This window comes from Podarcis bocagei (genome assembly GCF_964188305.1).
Source record: "Podarcis bocagei genome assembly, chromosome: 4".
NCBI classification, from domain to species: Eukaryota; Metazoa; Chordata; class Lepidosauria; order Squamata; family Lacertidae; genus Podarcis; species Podarcis bocagei.
Window position 1 is genome coordinate 66242863 of NC_138128.1, and position 19923 is coordinate 66262785.

General features: G+C 43.9%; 1 pseudogene across 1 annotated transcript; it reads left to right on the forward strand.

Moving 5' to 3' along the window:
- Positions 1-18568: 18568 nt before the first annotated feature.
- Positions 18569-18984, forward strand: LOC308585500 (large ribosomal subunit protein eL31 pseudogene; annotated as a pseudogene). Its single transcript has one exon. The product of its transcript is annotated as a large ribosomal subunit protein eL31 pseudogene (transcript).
- Positions 18985-19923: the final 939 nt, after the last annotated feature.

Here is a 19923-nt window from a genome sequence, read left to right on the forward strand (position 1 = left end):
CCTGTGAGTAAGCCTGATTGAACCCAATCAGATTTATTTCTGAGTAGATGTGTATACAATTACACTGTCCATATGTCCATTGAATCATAGAGTTGGAAGGGACTCCAAGACTTCATCCAGTCCAACCCCTTGCAATGCAAGTCAACTGCTTTACATATCATAGAAGCCAACTCCTAGGGGCTGAGGTCCCTTTGCCCCCCTTAAATACTTGAGGCCCCCCCAAAAAAGTTTATGGGCATAGCCTTTCAAATGGTGCGTGTTCACTGCATCTTGTGATTGATTATGCGAGGCGGGGCTTACCTGCACCTTCAAATATTTTATTCAAGTTGGCACCCCTGGCAGCTGTAGTAGCTGGTTCATAGTGTGAGCTGCAACGTTTTGGGGACCGTTGGGCAAGATCCCTTTGTGGTAGTGGCAGCTGGTGCCCACTGTGACTGCTAGGAGGTCACAGGGGCATGGCCAATGAGGTCACAGGTGGGATCCCTTCTCAGAGTCATTGATCTCCTTTCCACAGTCTCCACTAGTCATTTGATGGTCCTTTCTCCAACCCAAGTAGTAGTAGCAGTAGTAATTTATACCCCGCCCATCTGGCTGGGCTTCCCCAGCCACTCTGGGCAGCTTCCAACAAAATATTAAAATACAGTAATCCATCAAACATTAAAAGCTTCCCTAAACTGCGCTGCCTTCAGATGTCTTCTAAAAGTCTGGTAGTTGTTGTTCTCTTTGACATCTGGTGGGAGGGTGTTCCACAGGGCGGGCGCCACTACCGAGAAGGCCCTCTGCCTGGTTCCCTGTAACTTGGCTTCTTGCCGTGAGGGAACTGCCAGAAGGCCCTCGGCACTGGACCTCAGTGTCTGGGTAGAACAATGGGGGTGGAGATGCTCCTTCAGGTATACTGGACCGAGGTCGTAAGTGGGAGAGTATGAGTGGAGGATGCTTCTCCACCTCCTCACTCTCCTCACTGTCTGTGTGTTCAGAGACAGGAGGGCTGGGAGACTGGGCCAGGAATGAGAGATGGACCTCAAGAGGGGCATGGACCTCACCAGGTGCCCAATTATTCTGACTCTGGATGTGGGCCCAGTCGCTGTATACAATGGCTCTTAGAAGATGAAGCCTGTTTGTACCTCTCTGTGCATGCATTATAGAGTACATTAGTATAGATTTCTTCCATATCTTTATTGATTTCTTCTATTCAGGAATATTGTGCCCATGTCCTGTTTGTGGCCATTTAGTTGTGGATGCAGTATGCTATGTACTAGATAAGCCTTTGACCTGACCCAGCAGGGTTAATCTTATGTTCTTTTCTATGGACCTAGCTCTATGCTAGGCTATTGGATAAGGGCATGGAACTACTGTTCTGATTCTGAGTCCTTATTAAAATGGACCCTCTGATGTAAATTAACTTTTATTCTTCTGATTTCCCCTTTTTATAACCACCTAGCATCACAACTATGCATTATTGATGCTAACAGTTCTGCCTTCAGAGTCACAGACAAGATAGTGCATGCATTATACATCTAGCATAATGGAGAAGTTCATTAGCCTAATAAGAAGATATATTGAGGGCTGGGCCAATTAATGTATCAAGATGATTTTCCTTGATGTTTGGAGAGTTAAAGGCTGTTTCACGCATTATGCAGGGACAAACCTGCATTTGCCATAGGCTGCATATACTGCCTTTAGTTTCAAAAAGTAATACCAAGGTGGTTCACAAACAAACAAAAGCCAATAGCAAAATAGCAAGGATTATAACAAGCAAAATAACAAGAAATTATAAAAATGCAGCTACCCATAATACATAGTAAAGCAACTACATTAAAACATCCATAATTAAAATATATAATATACAAGTCCAGTAAAACAGCATAACAGTTTAAACAGCACTCAAAGCAGGAGAGTCAAGTCAAGAGATTAGGGAAGTGCTTGTCTAAACAGATGTGTCTTCAAGAACTGGTGGAATGCCAATACTGATGTATTGCAATCATGCATTTCAACACAGAGAGGATACCACACTAGTGTACCGGTGAAAAAACCTGCCCTCAGTGTTACTGCAAGCTGATAATCACCATGCTGTGACTAATCTATCCAGGTTCCAATTGTTGATCTTAATGCCCTTACCAGGCACTGGAAGTGAAGATGGTCAGGCAATGTCATCCAGAGTGGTTTGGTTAGTGTGTCAATGGCCAACTATGACTCCTTCTCAGTTCAGTGTACCTGCATGATGCACATATGTGATTTGCTCATATGTGTTTGTCACTTTTACACATGGCACCTAAAGGTATTCACTGAAAACAACTAATAGTGTAATCCTCTGCATGTTTAATTGGAAGTAGGTTCCACTGAGTACAGTGTGGCTTATTTTCAGATAAGATTGCATGGGATTGCAGTTTCAGAAGTACAGAAGGGGTTAAAAAAATAAATGTTTGAAGTGGCCATCCTGTTCTATACTCGTGTGTGTGTGTGTACATGCACCTATAGATATAGGTGTGCTTGAAGAGAAAAATCAGAGGAGGAAGAATCATGAAAGACTTTGAGAAGTAATGTTGCATATCCTAAGGATGTGATCAGAACACTTTGGTGGTCTCTGGGCCGTTCATCTTTTTACCTCTTTTAGAACATGAAAATAGGTATTGATGTGAAAGTTAACTAGGAGAGAGACTAACACATGACGCAAGGCTAGTCCAGTGGTGGTGGTGGTTTTTCAGGGAAGGAATACATTCTGGGCATCAGCAAAGAAGTTGAATTCTGAAGGCCGCTTTCCTCGCCAGCCATTTAACTTAACTAGCATGTTTGTGATTTACAGTATCAGCTCCACTGCTGACACCTTTATGTCCCTCCCTCCCATCCCAGCAGGCCTCGCAGACACAGCTCATGATAGATGCTGGTGAACTTTTCCTCTGATCACCTTCTGGAGAACTTTCCCATAATCTATTGTTTTCCATCACAGTGGAATACAAAACAAGTTTTTTCCTTCCACCCTTGACTTTCGCTTCCTAGCCATTTTGCCCTATCTTTTAAAGCAATGCTCGGAATTTATTACATCGGAATGAAAGAAGTTTTAAGCTCCTTCCCTCTTTATCCCACTCCTTGAACTTAAAATGGTCCAAAGTAAATCAACGTAATGGCCGACCGCCTTACATTGTCACGGGACTGCTTTATACGCCGCGTTGTCATGTTATTTAGAAGACTTAATTGAAAACCTCAAAAGAGCAGAGCTTGTTTCACTTTGTCTGCCTTCTGTACACTGTATGGAAGTATACAAAGGCCCACAATAAGCTTCGTTAAGCAAAATAAATTGGAAGAGGCAATGGGAATATTCCCGTTTTTAAAAGCAGACGATATCCATTCCTCAGACAAGAAATACTATTACAGTAGTTTAATGACCAGTGGATGGCTGTTACTAGCTTATACTCTACAGCTCCAAGTAGCTACATGACACAGTCTAACTCTCTCATGAAAATGCTTATTTAATCCCAAATTATCAGCATTAGTTGGACTGCTCATCAGCATTCAGCCCCACTGCTGTATAAAGACAAGAAACGGGGATTTTGGTAAACATGAGTAGGAGAAAAAAGACTGAGGGGAGACTTGAACCATGGGCACCAACTTTCTTCACTGGCCCTGCTCTTTTGCCTTTCCAGTGGTACCTCAGTTTACGAACCAAATCTGTTCCAGAAGACCGTTCTTAAACCAAAACCGTTCTTAAACCGAGGCCTGCTTTCCCTAATGAGGCCTCCCGCCGCTGGTGCCCTTCCACTGTTCGGATTCCGTTCTTAGACCGAGGTAAAGTTCTCAAACCAAGACACTATTTCTGGTTTTGTGGAGTTTGTAAACCAAATTGTTCTTAAACCGGACTGTTCTTAAACCGAGGTACCACTGTATTATTTATTTGTTACATTTATATTCCATATTTCCTCCAAGGAGCCTTCCCAGTTTTATTCTCACAACAGCCTGGTGAGGTAGGCTGAGCTGAGAGATGTTAACTGGCCCAACGTCACCCAGGGAGCTTTGTTGGCTGAGTGGGAATTTGAGCCCTGATCTCCTGGGTCCTATTCTGACACTCTAACCACTACACCACAATGGCTCCTTTAGAATTAGAATGCTATGTAGAAATTTAGCAGGTGGTGTCTATTCCCCTTCACCAGCGGTGCCATAAGAGTATGATTTGGGGTCCAGGCCCCACTCAGCAGATGGCCTTGAATGCTGCAGGCATAGCTCAACACATTTGGCAGTAATACCATCTAAAGAGAGCCCTCCACCAGGCCATTTAGTTCAAAACCTTAAATTTCTCAATGGCACCACTGTCTATCACTTTCTCTCCATGCCAGAAAAGCATCGTACACGGGACTACTTTTTGACCTGCTATCAAGAGCTATTAGGTTTGCAAGTAGTAGAGAGTTGTATTGCGTGATGGGCCAATACTTGCATTTACTCTGCCGGTTCTTAAATGGATTCTGACCACTTTCAAAATTTTCAAATTCCTTTCATTTGAGGTGCTCTGAAGGCCCTGCACACCAAGGTTTCTTCCTTTCTGTTTTGTGAGTGTATTCTGCAACATGTCACTGAGGCAATAATAGACATACAGTCCCACCCTCAATGATGATAAGACACGGGTTTTCCACATCCTCTCCAACAAATCAGTGATATTGAAGAAAACATTCTAGTACAGTGGTTCCTAATTAGCTAAATACTGCAGATCCCCCCCCCAGTTTTTCAAAAGCCAAGCCATGACCCCCCTGCTTTTGAAAATTTTGATATCTCTTTGGCAGTTTTTGTTATCTGAATGGTGCCACAGACCCCCCCCCCCGGTAGGTTAAACTAACCCCCTGGGGTCCGCAGACCACCAGTTGGGAATCACTCTTCTTGACAGTTGAACTGTAGCCCCATACTGCCTATGAAGTCATTTTAATGAGTTCCCTCATATAAAGCTAGATACTTATTTCAGTGGGTGGGTTTCCCATGTTTCGTCCCCTGCCTTAGCTTGAATTTCTGCACCAGTGTCTGATTCCCAGGCTTTTAAAAGCATGCCTGTAGAATTAAGGGATACATTTAATAAAAGAGAACATATTATTGAAATTAGACCCTTTTCACCTCTTGGCAATTCGTTCACTAATTTTTTATATTGTGTTAATGGAGCATTTATATTTAAATGGATAGAACTTAATGTTTCTCCCAGGACTGGTTGTTCAAGCTTATTTTGCCAGCCTATGTGCTTTTGATTATATCATCCAGCTGAACACAGTACTGTAGTTTTAAACCCTAACCCCTTAGACCCAGTTCTTTAGAAAGAAACACAGCAAAACTATCCATAGAGAAATGCCATAAAACGTTTGGTAACAAAACCCTTTAAATTTCCTTTAGAAAAAGAAAAAAGTGACACACTTTGCTAGCTAAAAAGTCCTCAAAAAGATTAGTTTTAAAGTTTGCTGGTTAACATTTTTTTGGTTCCCACCTCTTGACCGCAAGGACTCCAAGGCAACATACATATAAAACGTTAGAAACAATCATAGTAACTTCGCAAATAAAGAATACACAGTTACAGAGAAACCTTTAAAGCAAGGGTTGGTATCATGACCACAAAGTGAATAACTCAAACACAAATACCACTAAACGTCTGGGAGGAGAAAAGCGTAGTTTTAACCTGGCGCCTAGTGTTGGCGCCTGCCGAATTATCCCGAGGATTGCCTAAGGACCATTAAGTTAAGAACTGCTTTGTACTGAAATATCTTCACCTTCCATTTCTATGGGTCAATCGTACATTGTAGATAAATCTTTTCATAATCAAATCTTTCCCCTGCCTTCCCCACCCGACAGATAGTTGAGCAGACAGAGGTTGCAGTCTGCTTCCAGACTGTTGCCATTTTGCGGGCAGGACTCAACTGCATACCAGCAAATTCAGGTTACACAACTCCCTCGCAACTCGCGGTCGAAACCACCCATCAGCTGGCAAGGAGGTAAAGCTGAAGCCCTAGGCGCTTTAAGGCACCACCTGTCAAATTTGGCCCACGGGGCTAGGATCCGATAAGGCTTTGGCCTGCAGAGCCAAAACGGTCCCCCAACCTTAGATGGTGGCCTATTACAAAAATCAAATCTTCAAGTAGAATACAGTCAATACTCAAGAGGTTAGAATCAACAGGTGGGGCCTACAACTTTATCTATGTACATACAGTGGTACCTCGGGTTACGACGCTTCAGGTTACAGACTCCGCTAACCCAGAAATAGTACCTCGGGTTAAGAACTTTGCTTCAGGCTGAGAACAGAAATCATGTGGTGGCGGCGCAGTGGAAGTGGGAGGCCCCATTAGCTAAAGTGGTGCTTCAGGTTAAGAACAGTTTCAGGTTAAGAATGGACCTCCAGAACAAATTAAGTTCTTAACCCAAGGTACCACTGTGTTAGCAGCTTAAAATCCAGCAAGGTCATCCACTGCATCTCAAGCCACGTTTTTATGTTGCTTTACAGACTAGAGATGGAGCAGGGACGTCTTCTCCCCATGCACAATCCTTGATTTGTTTCCCCAAACTCCTATTCAGTGCAGCTGTCATCTGCACATTCACAACAGCTGTCTCAAAGGCACACACCCCTCAGCTTAACTGCGGCTTACACTGTCAAATTCATCTTTTAAGTGGCTGTTATTATTTTAGAGCATAATGATACTAGGAGTCCAGGTATATAAGTCATGACAGTTATGGAGCTGCTCTCCCAAGGTTTTTGTCTCCCAGGATACATGCGCACCATACATTTAAAGCACATGGCGTCCCCCAGAGAATCATGGGAATTGTAGTTTACCCCTCACAGAGCTACAATTCCCTTAACTACAGATTCCACGATTCTTTGGGGGAAGCCATGTGCTTTAAATATATGGTGTGGATATGGCCTGAATTTGAACTCCAGACAAAATAATAGTTCGAAAATTTCAGCTGTTGCATCTAACTTTAGTCACCTGGTTTTCAAAAACAAAACCACCTGTTCTTTCTTTGAACAGGACAGAAGTACAGTGGGAAAAGGGGAAACCCTTAGGTGACGTTGGACAAGAGGAAATGCGTAAATGACCCATTCTGAAGCAGACATCGGAGTTCCCAAGAGCGCTATGTTTTGCAGAGAAATGCATTGAAAAGCAGTTGCTCTCAGCAAGAGTTATACTTTATGGCTATTAGAGTGAATGGAAAGCATCTTGATTCTTCTTGCCAAAGGCAGAAAATAAAGGTCAAGCAAAGATAACAGGACTAAGAATGCATGGTTATTCCACTCTTATAGAATTGAAAACATCAGTTTTGAAAAATATGAAAGAATAGATATTACTAAATACAACAACTGCTCTATTAACTTTTGCAAGAAAATGGAAGGACTTATTTTTTATGGTCCTTTTGATACCAGGTGAATACTTTAAAAATAAATTTCTCCCAGGCTTTTTAAAATAAAAAACCCCACACACTATGATTTACGTAACTGTTTTGAACCACTGTGTTATGTGTCATGATTGTTGTCATCTAGTACTATTTACGTGTTTTCTTGCATTTCTATTCCACCTTTCTCCCATCATGGAACCCAAAGCAACATACATGAGGTACCTAGGTGTCTCTCATCCAAGCAGTAACCAGACAAAAAATGGACTTACCCTCAGCAATTTAGTGCCTGCGTTGCCCTCAGATTATAACAACTTGTAGGGAGTTCCTGATCTTAGATGAACGCACCAGAGGAAAGATGTATCTTGGTTGTTAGGAAGAAAGGACTTAGAACTACAGAGATTCCAAAGACTAGAAAATGAACAGAGGCAGGAAGGAAACATGCACTAAAGAGGAGGTGACAACACTAGGCCTTTAGGACCTCAGGGATTTCTGTAGTCTGGTATCCAAATAACTCATTCATCAGTCACAGTTCCAACTTCACTCATTGGCTAAGAACACTGAAAAGCAGTAGCAGCCAGGCTGGCTTATCTCATAGAAATTGCTCAGAAGGTGCCTGCACATTTTGCTTTATAACTTTTCTTCTAGGATATCTGTACTAGGCCTTTAAAAACAAAGAAAGCTCAGAGTCATGGGCCTTGGTACAGTGGCACCATTAGCACCATTCTAAATCCTGCTATGCTGGCAGAGGATCATGGTTTGGAGCCTCATCGTTCTATAGACATTCTGCCACTAAACAAGTTGTGCTTGGTTTTGTAAGAATCTTAGAACAAGAGCAGGAAAATGTGAACAGAAACAGACTCCAAGTGTCCCTATTTTCCAATGACACCCCTGATTTAGAGAAGCCGTCCTGGTTTCTGATTTGACCCCAGAATGTCCCACTTTTCCTTAGCATGTCCCTATTTTCATTGGAGAAATGTTGGAGGGTATGGAGTTATCTGACCACCAGTCGTCTGAGGCCAACCCTGTATAGGGAATTTTTTTAAAAAAATATTTAATGTTTTATTATGTTTTTATGTATGTTGTAAGCTACCTAGAGTGGCTGGGGCAACCCAGTAAGATGTGTGGGGTATAAACAGTAAAATTATCATTATGGGATGGGATGGGATGTCCCTATTTTCATCTGTCAAATGTTGGAGTGTATTCAAAAAGAGTATTTCACAGACACAATTGCCTAAGGCGATTGAAAAATTCACTGGAAACTTTCAGCATGTCTGGAGTTTTAAGTTGAGGAATGCTGCAAAAACAGGTGTTGTCTGACACTGGCAATCATTACCTTTCACCTTGATGGATGGGAGTTTAATCTGTCTTTTATATGATAGCCAAAAGCCAGCAAAGTCAATGTCTGAAAGCAGATGAGGTACTTAGTGCGTGCTTGTAGGAACTATCCACTTTTCTCTCACAAATGGCATTTTTAATGATCTCTGCCGTTTCACCATTAAATTTTAAACCGTGATGCATTTTATATTACACTATCAATAAATGCATATTCCCATTAATGGGCTTTTTAATGAGTTCATGATCAAATTAATGGGTTTTGAAGGTTTTACCAAAAACAAACAACCTCATTAGCTAAATTCTGTAGGGAGGCTTTGCAGTCATTCCAGACAAAGGGCTCCTGGAGGTGAAGGGCAAAGTGTCGGTCACAAAGTCAAGCTGGAAGTGCTGAGAACTTTCTTGGCCTGGTGTGAGGTTATGGGTTTGGGTGGGGTAGGCCCCATGTTGAAATCCCCATGGAACTCATAGAATCCTACACTCATAAGAAGCAAGCTACCTTGCTACTGCAAGATACAGTAATGGCTTCCACCAGGGTGGTGCACACACCATAGATTAAAGCACATTTGAAACACATTTCCCACCCTCCAAAGAATCCTGGGAACTGTAGTTTGTTAAGGGTGCCTGGAATTGAGGTTTTGTGAAAGGCAAACTACGGTTCCCAGGATTCTAAGAGGGGGAAGTGTGCTTTCAATGTACTTTAGATCAGCCTTCTTCAACTTTGGGTCTCCATACGTTCTTGGGCTACAACTCCCATCAGCCTGAGCTAGCTTAGCCAATGATCAGGAATGATGGGAGCTGTAGTTCAACAGTGTCTAAGGACCCAAGGTTGAGGAACTCTGCTTTAGATTATGGTGTATATACATAAGAACATTAATGGCAGATAAGGCTAACAGTGGGTACTAGTCATTGTGACCATATTACCTCCAGCATCTGAAGCTGTATGTTGCTGGGGGACAACAATTGGGTGATGATGGCCGTTAAGCAAGGGTCCTGCTCATGGGCTTTCCATGTGCAATTGGTAAACCATGTGAGAACAGGGACTATAGAGGTGCTGCTATACCCAACTCTACACAGAATGGTTGTGAACAGAAGCCAAGTAAGAAGAACCATTAAATACATTGTGCACCTAAAAGAATAAGAAACAATAAAAACTATGGCAGCCCTGTTGCTGTCAAGGTTCAGGGAATCCTATCCCTCCCCTGCTGGCAGCCAAAAAAGCAGGTAAACAAGAAGAGTCCTTACCACGTAATTTATTCAGTATTCACAGAGAGAGACAAAGAAATGTAGTCCCTATTGAATAATGGTGTTGTTCTGGGTAAAGCCCAACCCCCTCCGTCTCTTTTATTCTACGTCATCCCTGCGCCGGCTGATCTGGGCTTTCTGTCTCAGAGCTTTCTGTTTGGCTGCTCTCACTGTACACCTAGTCCTTGGGGGGGGGGGTGCGGTTCAGGAATGCTCTGCAAAGACACAGAGTCTGTCAGCTGTCTCTCCACCAGTGTTTCTCCTTCCTGCTGTTCCTCTCCCAGTATTTCCCAGCTTTTACCCTCTGAAGTCTCTGAACTATGTCCTTCTGCAAACCACTGTTCTAAATACTGTCCTCCTCAGGAAGGTTCAGGAAAAGGAGGGCTAGCCCCCACCATTCCTCCTCAGTTCAGCCCCTGACATCTGCACATGTACAGTAACCAGTCCAATGCCCGCCATTATCTCTATTGCCTGATGGAAATACTTGACACAAGAAGCACTCTGTCTCTATAAGCTTTCTGCAAAGGCTCCCTCCCTTGGCTGGGATCCAAGGAGCTACTTTAGGTGTGCCTAATGGCTTGGGTATGCCTTGAAATTACACACATATATATAATGTGTAATGAGGAGGAAGAAATAGCTGTGCCTCTGGAATCTCCTCCCAGAACAACGGCTTTACTTTAAGGCTGTTGCTATGCCTGGGTAGAAAAAAAAAGAAAAAGGAAGAAAATGATTTAATTGCTTTATGAGCTCTATCGACTGAAACTTCTGTAGAAACCTCATGCAACTAAGTGGAAATGGCTGTCTTCTAAAAATAAACTAAGAGCTAGAATGATAAGTGTGCAAGTCAAAAATCACCATAGCTAGAAAATCCTGGAAGAGGATAGAGAAAGCATAGGTGGACCAGAGAGGTGAATGTAGGGATCCCTAGGGTCTTGCAGTCGTGTGGCCATTGCTGGGCCAGTCACTGGGGGCTGATGGAGTGGGGTGCTATGGCACTCTGCTGTATGTTATGATGCAGGGCAGCTTTTGGTCCTTAGATGTTGTTGAACTGCAGCTCCCATCATCCCTGACCACTGGCCTTGCTGGCTAGGGATGATGGGAGCTGTAGTCCAACAACATCTAAGGAGCAGAGGTTAAGAAAGGGAGATGGAGGGTGCATGCCGGGGTGTCTCCCCATCATTATGAGTTCATTGGCTCCCCTTGTGTATGGGTGGCATTGTTAGCACAATCACTGATTGCTTGCCACTTGAGGTGTTTCCAAAGATGTCCCTGCCATTGTTATTCCTTTTTTGCAATTTCTAGCTGTGGCGCTGTGGGTTAAACCACTGTGTCGCTTGGGCTTGCCTGAGCTCCCGTTGCTCTGTCCCAGCTCCTGCCCACCTAGCAGTTCGAAAGCATGTCAAAGTGCAAGTAGATAAATAGGTACCGCTCCAGCGGGAAGGTAAACGACGTTTCCGTGCGCTGCTCTGGTTTCGCCAGAAGCGGCTTAGTCATGCTGGCCACATGACCTGGAAAAACTGTCTGTGGAAGCAATCCAAAGCCGGCTCCCTCGGCCTGTAAAGCGAGATGAGCACAGCAACTCCAGAGTCATTTGCGACTGGACTTAGTTGTCAGGGGTCCCTTTACCTTTACTAGCTGTGTGTAGGATACTGATAGCAGTTCTGCCAGCCTGGCCCCCATCCCAGCACAATTAGAGGATATAATTGTTTTTTCCATTTGTTAATTTGAATTGCATTGGATTTTGAGCACCTGTGGCCCAAGTCAGGGACAATAACAGGATTTGTCTGGAAAAAGAATGTTAAGAAAGATGCTGCCTTCAGGGGTGGAAATGTATTTTCCAGTCTTAAAGGAGGTGCTAAAACATTGCTAAGTGAACACATTTGGTGTGTGTACTTTGCTTCCAGCACATTTCAATTCAGTTATGGAGATGGGCCATTCTGGCATCCTCGTGAAAGGTGGAAATGTTTAAGGGATGATGAGAAAAGGATGTTTAATCTATTTTCTGGAGTACTTTACACATGTTAATTGCCATCATGAAGATGTCAACATTTGGCCTTTTGGGTACCAAAATGAGAGGACAAATTCTCGCAAACACACAAGAAATGTTTAAGCATGTTCCTTTGTACATAGAATTGTAAGATTACATAATATGACCTAGTCACTTACGTAAGTTTTACTTCACACTTGAAACCTCAATATTAATATGTAGCCTGTGCAGGAAATTCAGGTCACAATCCTATATGCACATACCTGGGAGTAAGTCCCTCTGAGCCTGAATAGAGTTTATCTCTGAGTAGATGGTAGAAATTTAGAGGGTTGTCCATCTTGATGGATTTGCATTTATCTTATTTTCCAGGGTACACATCATCAATGGCCCAGGATACAAAAAGGTTCTCCACTCCTGTGGTACTTGGTTGTGCCAATGAAACTGATTTGAAGGAGGTGTCTTTTGTCACCAGGCCATTGGAACATGGTGAACTGCTACGCAACTATCATGAGTTGATGATGCAGGAAGTTACACTAGAAGAGTTGTTCTGCCGCTTCATCTTGCTATCATTTGGCGCAGATTGACAGAGACAATGTGTGTCTAGACAGATGTGTGCCAACAAGGCAGATATGCAGTGTGTAGACATGCTTACTCAGAAGTAAAACACACTGAGTTCAATGGAGCTGACTCTCTAGTAAGCACGTCCGGGACCTTGGAGCCAAATTGCATGTCTGTTTAAGGTGTTTTGCATTTAATGTGACTGCTTTCAAGAAGCGAAGTAGCAGGGCAATGCTGGATCTTGCAGTGGAGGAAAAGGGCATTGAATGCCTCCCACTTTTGCACCCAGAATGTAGAGGTATAAGAAAAGTCTTTGCTGTTCTCCTAGCTGGGCAGTGGCAGGAATAGGGAAATGAGAAAATGTCCTCTCAAAATGAAAGGTCTTCACCACCTCCAAAATCTCAATACTTATTTTGGAAAACATTCTGCATTAAAATCAGATGAACAATCAGTAAAACAACTGTCTGATAATCTGAAATGCTTATCAATTCCTTCCAATACTGTAACAATGACACAAGAGGGATGTAACTGTTTCTTGTTTCTTTTTTTATTGTGCTGAAAATTGCTAGCTATATATATATAGCTTAATCCTGGAGTGCTAGCTGTGCAGGCTTCACACTGGCCCTGCCAGCAATGTGGGGACCAGGGTGAACTGAAAGTTCTGGTGCGTCTCTCCCACCCCCCACTGCCGCCAAGTAGTGATATTGTGAGCCAGTGTGGTGTAATGGTTGGAGTGTTGGACTAGGACTTCGGAGATAGGTAAAGATAAAGGGACCCTTGACCATTAGGTCCAGTCGTGGCCAACTCTGGGGTTGCGGCGCTCATCTCGCTTTATTGGCCGAGGGAGCCGGTGTACAGCTTCCGGGTCATGTGGCCAGCATGACTAAGCTGCTTCTGGCGAACCAGAGCAGTGCACGGAAACGCCGTTTACCTTCCCGCCGGAGTGGTACCTATTTATCTACTTGCACTTTGATGTGCTTTCGAACTGCTAGGTTGGCAGGAGCAGGGTCCGAGCAACGGGAGCTCACCCCATCGCGGGGATTTGAACTGCCGACCTTCTGATCGGCAAGTCCTAGGCTCTGTGGTTTAACCCACAGCGCCACCTGCATCCCAGGACCTGGGAGACCAGGGTTCAAATCCTCCATTCAGCCATGAAGCTCACAGGGTGACCTTGGGACAGTCACTGCCTCTCAGCCTAACCTACCTCACAGGGTTGTTGTGAGGATGAAACAGGGTGATACAAGAGCCATGTACACCACTATGAGCAACTTGGAAGAAAAATGTGTTATATAAATGTAATAAATAAAATAATAAAATACATATGGGGTATTAATGTAATACTGATAATAAGAGTTTCTTCTTTGCTTGGGTAGAGAATAAAGAGGAATGTGCAAATGTGAAGAAACCAACCTGCTACTGCATAAAAAGTAAAATTCAGAGAGAGAGACATTGCACATACCTTTGTAAATCAAGAAAATATTTAATAAAAATACATTTTAAAAACAGTAAGATTCATCTTTATAGCTCTGGCCACTTCAGCCTCTTGCCCTGTTTCCCACTGGCATGTGACCCTGCCCCTGCATGAAGGTTACCCAGAAGGGAAGATGGGCCTTTGGTCTGAAAATGCTTGCCAACCCCAGTCTACCTCTGATTAAAAATGGCTTTCCAGGGTTTCAGACAGGGGTCAAATACAGGCCGAGATCCTGGCAATTGAACCAGGGACATTCAACCTGAGAAGCATAATTTCTGCCACTGAACGGTGACCCTTCTCTGTTTATGTCGTTAAGGCATATTCTAAAGACATATAGTGATGAACACAGCTATGAAGGTGGTTAAGGAGAAACCTGTGATGGAGGGAACTGAGGGCCCAGGTGCCATGTTTTATTGGGGCAACTGAGTCAAATACAGAGGGCAAGCAAGAGGAAGCTAAAAGTTAAATAGAACCAATGGCTTTGTAACCACATGCCAGAGGGAGCAAGTCAGACCCCGGACTGGCAGGGATGGTGATCAAATGGAGAAAGACTGTAAGCCAAGGTGTTAAAGGAGCAGGTGATACAGCAAGCCTGGAGTGGGAATCTGAACCCCAGGTACATGCGGATTAAAGATGTAGCAAAGGGGCAATAAATATTGATACTACCCTTTTGTAATATCACCCCATGGGAAAGAATCTTTGCCGGATGTTCGGGCCTGAGAACGGTTGGGGCTGGGAGAGCTGTTTTGACAGCAAACAATGCGCTGCGAGCCTGAAAGAATTATATGTTCTGCAAGCAAACCGGAACACAGGAGAGAGAAGGCAGGCTGACCCAGCCGCCTGGGAACGCCAGCCTCCTGGGCACTTTGAAGAGGCCTGAAACATAACCCTTTTATATAGAACCGACTAAAAAGACACAGCTGGTTCAGCAGTGTATGTCTTAAATAAAATGAGGAGTAATACTTTTCAGAGGAGAATTAGGGCGAAAGATTAACAAAAAGGATCCCAATAGCTCGAAGGTGTTTTGTTTTTAACTTGACGGTGCCCTTAACCAATAAGATAGCAAGGAAGTGTTTGGTTCCCAAGGTGTTCAGAGAGAATAAATGCAGGTGGGGAACTAGATACCCCGAGAAACTTGCAGTGGAATCCTATACATGCCTACTCAGAAGTAAGTCTGCTGAGTTCAACAGAATTACTCCTCAATAAGTGGATTGCAGCCTTACACCACAAGCGAGGACACCGTCTCTGTGACTTAAAAAAAAGGGTGGGTCATGTGGATTTAGAGAAGTACAGTAAAAGTGAACAATTTTTTAAAAAATATGTTTTTATTTATGTTGGAAAGCACCTAGAGTTGCCGGGGCAACCCATTCAGATGGGCGGAGTACAAATAATAAAATTATTATTGTTGTTATTAAAATAAAACCAGCTATAATCCTCTGGCAGCTCTCACCTGGGCTGTGTTCCACTAACTGCAATCTAATGCATGCCTGCTCAAAAGTCCCAGTGAGTTCAATGGGCTTGCTCTCAGGTAGGCATGTATAGAATTGCAGCCTGGGAGTGGGGTGGTATGTGTGAGAAATGGGTAGAAATGCTTTTAGCATTGTGCTCACAGTGTAGGTTCCTCAAAACCTTTGGCTGTGTACTAGTAGTTCGAACTATAGGACAGAAGGAGTGGCAGATTCTCAGTGCAAGCTTTTGCATCATTGCATGTATGAGTGACATGATTTGATCCCTGGCATTTTCCGTTAAGCAATCTTGTGCGGTCATGCTGATGAGATTTGAGTTCAACTCTTCCAATGAGCATGTCCACGTGTCCCACAGTTGTCCATTACAGCACCCAAACAGCAGACTGAATGGGCACATAGGTCACCAGGTCACAGCTGTATTCCAATGCAGATTATGGTAGCTATTTCTAAATTTGCATATAAGGCAAAAATATACAACACATAAATGCAGGTGTCATGCAAATCTGTGCGATCTTTTGCCCCTTTTTTGTGTGGCACTCCCAATTCCTAGAGAGTGGTCCAAACTTCACTGAGCTAGATGGCTCACTGATATAATACAATATCAACAATTCTCTACGTACTGTAGGCCAGGGGTCAGCAAGGTTTACCTCACCTGGGCTGGTTCACTCCAGCAGAGATCCCTCTGTGGGCCGGATTGTGCATGCGCCTGCGTCTATGTCTGCACAGATGCGATTTCCGGTGTCTCCACATGCGTAGATGCAATTTCTGGTGCTGCAGAAGCAAGTCCCCATGCTGCACTGCACCAGTTTAGTGCAGCATGCAGGGACTCGCTGAATGGGCGGCTTCGTTCAGAGGCGACTTGTGGTTTGGTTAAAAGACCCCCGTGGGCTGCTTGCGGCCCATGGGCCTTGGGTTGCCTACCCCTGCTGTAGGCTGTCTAGGAGTTCCATATCATTGGAGAGGCTCATCCCATTTGTAGAGTCAGAGTATTTCCCAGTGATCAGTTTCGAAGTGCAGAAGCACCTTATGAGACTTGCCATAGCCAGAGTCTCAAGAGCGGTCCAAAAATGCAGGCAGCAGTACCTCCAATTTCATAGGATCAACGCAACTGCAATTCTGTGCACAGCTGATTTGTGGTAAGCTCCATTAAACTTAGTGGTCCTTACTTTCGACAGCAAAGGTCCAATTTGTAAAACACATTGAATTTTAACAAGGAGTTCTCCAGTGACATTTAATTAGTAATGCAAACCATCTTGCAAAGAAGTGTTACCATTTAAACTGCTAGGGTGAAGTAAGAATCCCATCGAAGAGAAGAAACCTCTGGACAATTATTTCTCTCATTCTCTTACTTCCTCTGTGCGAAGCGGCCTCTTGAACTTGAAAGCCTCCTTATCACCACATTCACTTGCCAGATGATGTCATCATTCCTGCTCTGGAAAAAGTCCCAGAGCCGAACTTTCCTGCAAACCCCCACCCCACCCTCCAGTAGTTCCTAGAACAGCTTGCCCATGAACAGCTGTAGCAGGAACAAATTTTAAAGTTCACCATCTGATGATTGCACGATGAAATCATAAGTACCTGTAATGTTTCTCTAAATGATTAAATGGTAGAATGGATTTCTTTTTTAAAAAAACCACCAGGATTTGGCAGCTGGATATTTATTTGCTTATTCGATAAAGATTTTCATTAGCAGCCAGCCCACTGTCTGCCCCGTTTGTTTCCTCCATGTTACGGCTTTTATTTGGAAAAAGCATGCTGGAACAGAGGTAGCCACTCATTTTAGGGCTGTATCTGATTGAGGCTACCGTAATAAGCTGCTAATGCTTGTCCTGGGACAATTGAAAGGGTGGAGCCGGAGAGGGCAGGAGGCAAGGTCGGAGGTTGGCTTCCTGAGTAGGATGGAGAACGCAGCAGTTTCAGACTGGAAGTGGCCTTGACACGCAGCACTCAGTCTCCACAGAGCATTACGAGGGGGGATGGAAGGGTGCCCTCTATCCAACATTAGTCATTGTCAAGTTGTCTGCCTTAGTGCTCATGTCAATATGACATTTTTTTAAAAAGAAAAAGAGAAACAAAGGACAAGGAGCTCCTTCTCAGGATATTTGAACAAGTTTCCATCAAAAACTCTTCCTCCAGACCAGTGCTGGATTTACGTATAAGCTAAGCAAGCTATAGCTTAGGGCCCCACTCTCTTGGGCCCCCCAAAAAAATTTAAAGGAAAATTTAAAGGGGAAAAAAACACTGGATGTACCGTATTTTTCGCCCCATAAGACGCACCGGCCCATAAGACGCACCTAGATTTTAGGGGGGGAAATAAAGGAAAAAAAATTTATTTCCCCCCCAGGTGCGCTGCGCTAATCCAGAAGCTTGGGGCAAGCTGAGGTCAGCGCGCCCCAAGCTTCTGCGTGCCGGCAAGCAGTCCGCTGCCGCCCCAAGCCTCCCGCACCCGGCAGGAGGTCCCGCCGGGTGCGCGAGGCTTGGGGCGGCAGCGGACTGCTTGCGCGCACCTAGAAGCTTGGGGCCAGCTGAGCTCAGCACGCCCCAAGCTTCTAGGTGCGCGCAAGCAGTCCGCTGCCGCCCCAAGCCTCGTGCACCCGGCGGGACCTCCTGCCGGGTGCGCGAGGCTTGCAGACACTCGCCCGAAGCAGGGGGAGCCCTCCAGAGGGCTCCCCGTGCTTCGGGCGACAGGCTGCCGCCCCAAGCCTCGCGCACCCGGTCGGACCTCCTGCCGGGCGCGCGAGGCTTGCAGGCATTCGCCCCATAAGACGCACCCCGATTTCCCCTTCATTTTTGGAGGGGAAAAAGTGCGTCTTATGGGGCGAAAAATACGGTACATTTCCAAAATATAAGATAAAAAACAAATAAAAAAACCTGCATACAGCAACAGTGTTTTGTGTTGTGTTGTGTAGGCTCCTATTTGTTATGTGCAAATGTCTTTGGAGACCTATTAGGTCCATCAATTACCATATAGCATATATTCAATACAAAAAACAGCGACAATTTGTTGTTGGCAAACGACAGCTGGACATATAAAGGGCCCCATTATGTTCGGTAGCTTAGGGCCTCATCAAACTAAATCCAGCCCTGCTCCAGACAGTTAGTCAGGCCTGAAATCTGTCAACATCAAAAGCTCAGCTAAGGCTTTCTGGTCTGGTCCTGAGCAGGATGGCTCCTGGAAAGAAAGGTGGTGAAAAGGACGATCAGCCATCAATGAGGTGGTTACTCAGGAATATACTATAAACATTCACAAACAGATCCATGGCGTGGGCTTCAAGAAGTGGGCTCCTGGAGCTCTCAAGGAGATCCATAAATTTGCAATGAAGGAGATGGGGACTCCTGATGTACGCATTGACACCCGCTTGAACAAGGCTATCTGGGCAAAAGGAGTAAGGAATGTTCCTTACCGTATCCGTGTGTGTTTATCCAGAAAACGCAATGAAGACGAGAATTTGCCTAATAAACTGTATACACTGGTCACATATGTGCCAGTTACCACTTTCAAAAGCCTACAGACTGTTAATGTGGATGAAAACTAATCTTTCATTACAATAAAAATGTTATGACATTTTTTAAAAAAAGCTCAGCTAAGTTGCAACTAACGTGCTAAAAGCAAAGGGGCTTGGTCCTCAATATGATCTTTATTTTAGATCTTTGGAGTCAATGGAGCCACTTGGTGAATGGAAGGAGTATCCATTCACAGAAGGAGAGCTACACTCCTGGAAGAGGTCTTTCCAGGAGTGTAAATCTTCTTCCATGAATGGAAGCTCCACACCATTGTATCCCTGCCCTTTGTTCTGGGGTGTACCTGCCGGCATTTGATGGAGGGAAAAGTAAGTACATGCTTGTTAGATACAGTATGATTGCATATAACCATCAGCCAAAATCCTCATGAATGCACAATAAAAAGGACATTGGTGTGTGTGTGTGTGTGTGTGTGTGTGTGTGTGTGTGTGTAAAAACTATCTATAAGCCTCCTTTGGATAAAAATCTGAGCTGATTTGCTCCAATAGCTTTTGCCCTTGAGTTCTTTAAAATAGGACTTCTAAGAATCCCATATATAGTAGCTGGCTGAGCAATATAACATATCAGCAATTTGAAAACAACAACAGCTTTTGATTTTGATTTATTTTCCAAACTTTTTCATGATAAGGAGTTTCCTCTCAAGTGTCATACTTGTGCTATAAGTTTACTTTTGAAAAGGACAAGTTCATAGATTGTTTAAATGCTTGCCAGGAATAGTTAGATTTTTTCCCCTTAAAGAATGTGTGAGTAACTATGTGTTATTTGACTAATACTTCCAAAATTTTGCCCATACATGTTAGTTCAGAGACAGGTCATGAACTTGGATGACTGCAGAGAATTAGATTACTTCTCATTGTGATATTTCCCCTGTACTGTTACAGTAGCAGTAGCGACAGAGGATGCTAGATTGTATTCATTTAATTCAATTGTACAGACTCAAACACACATTAGCATGGTCGAAAATGTAAACCATACAGATTTATTTAGGGCTCTGA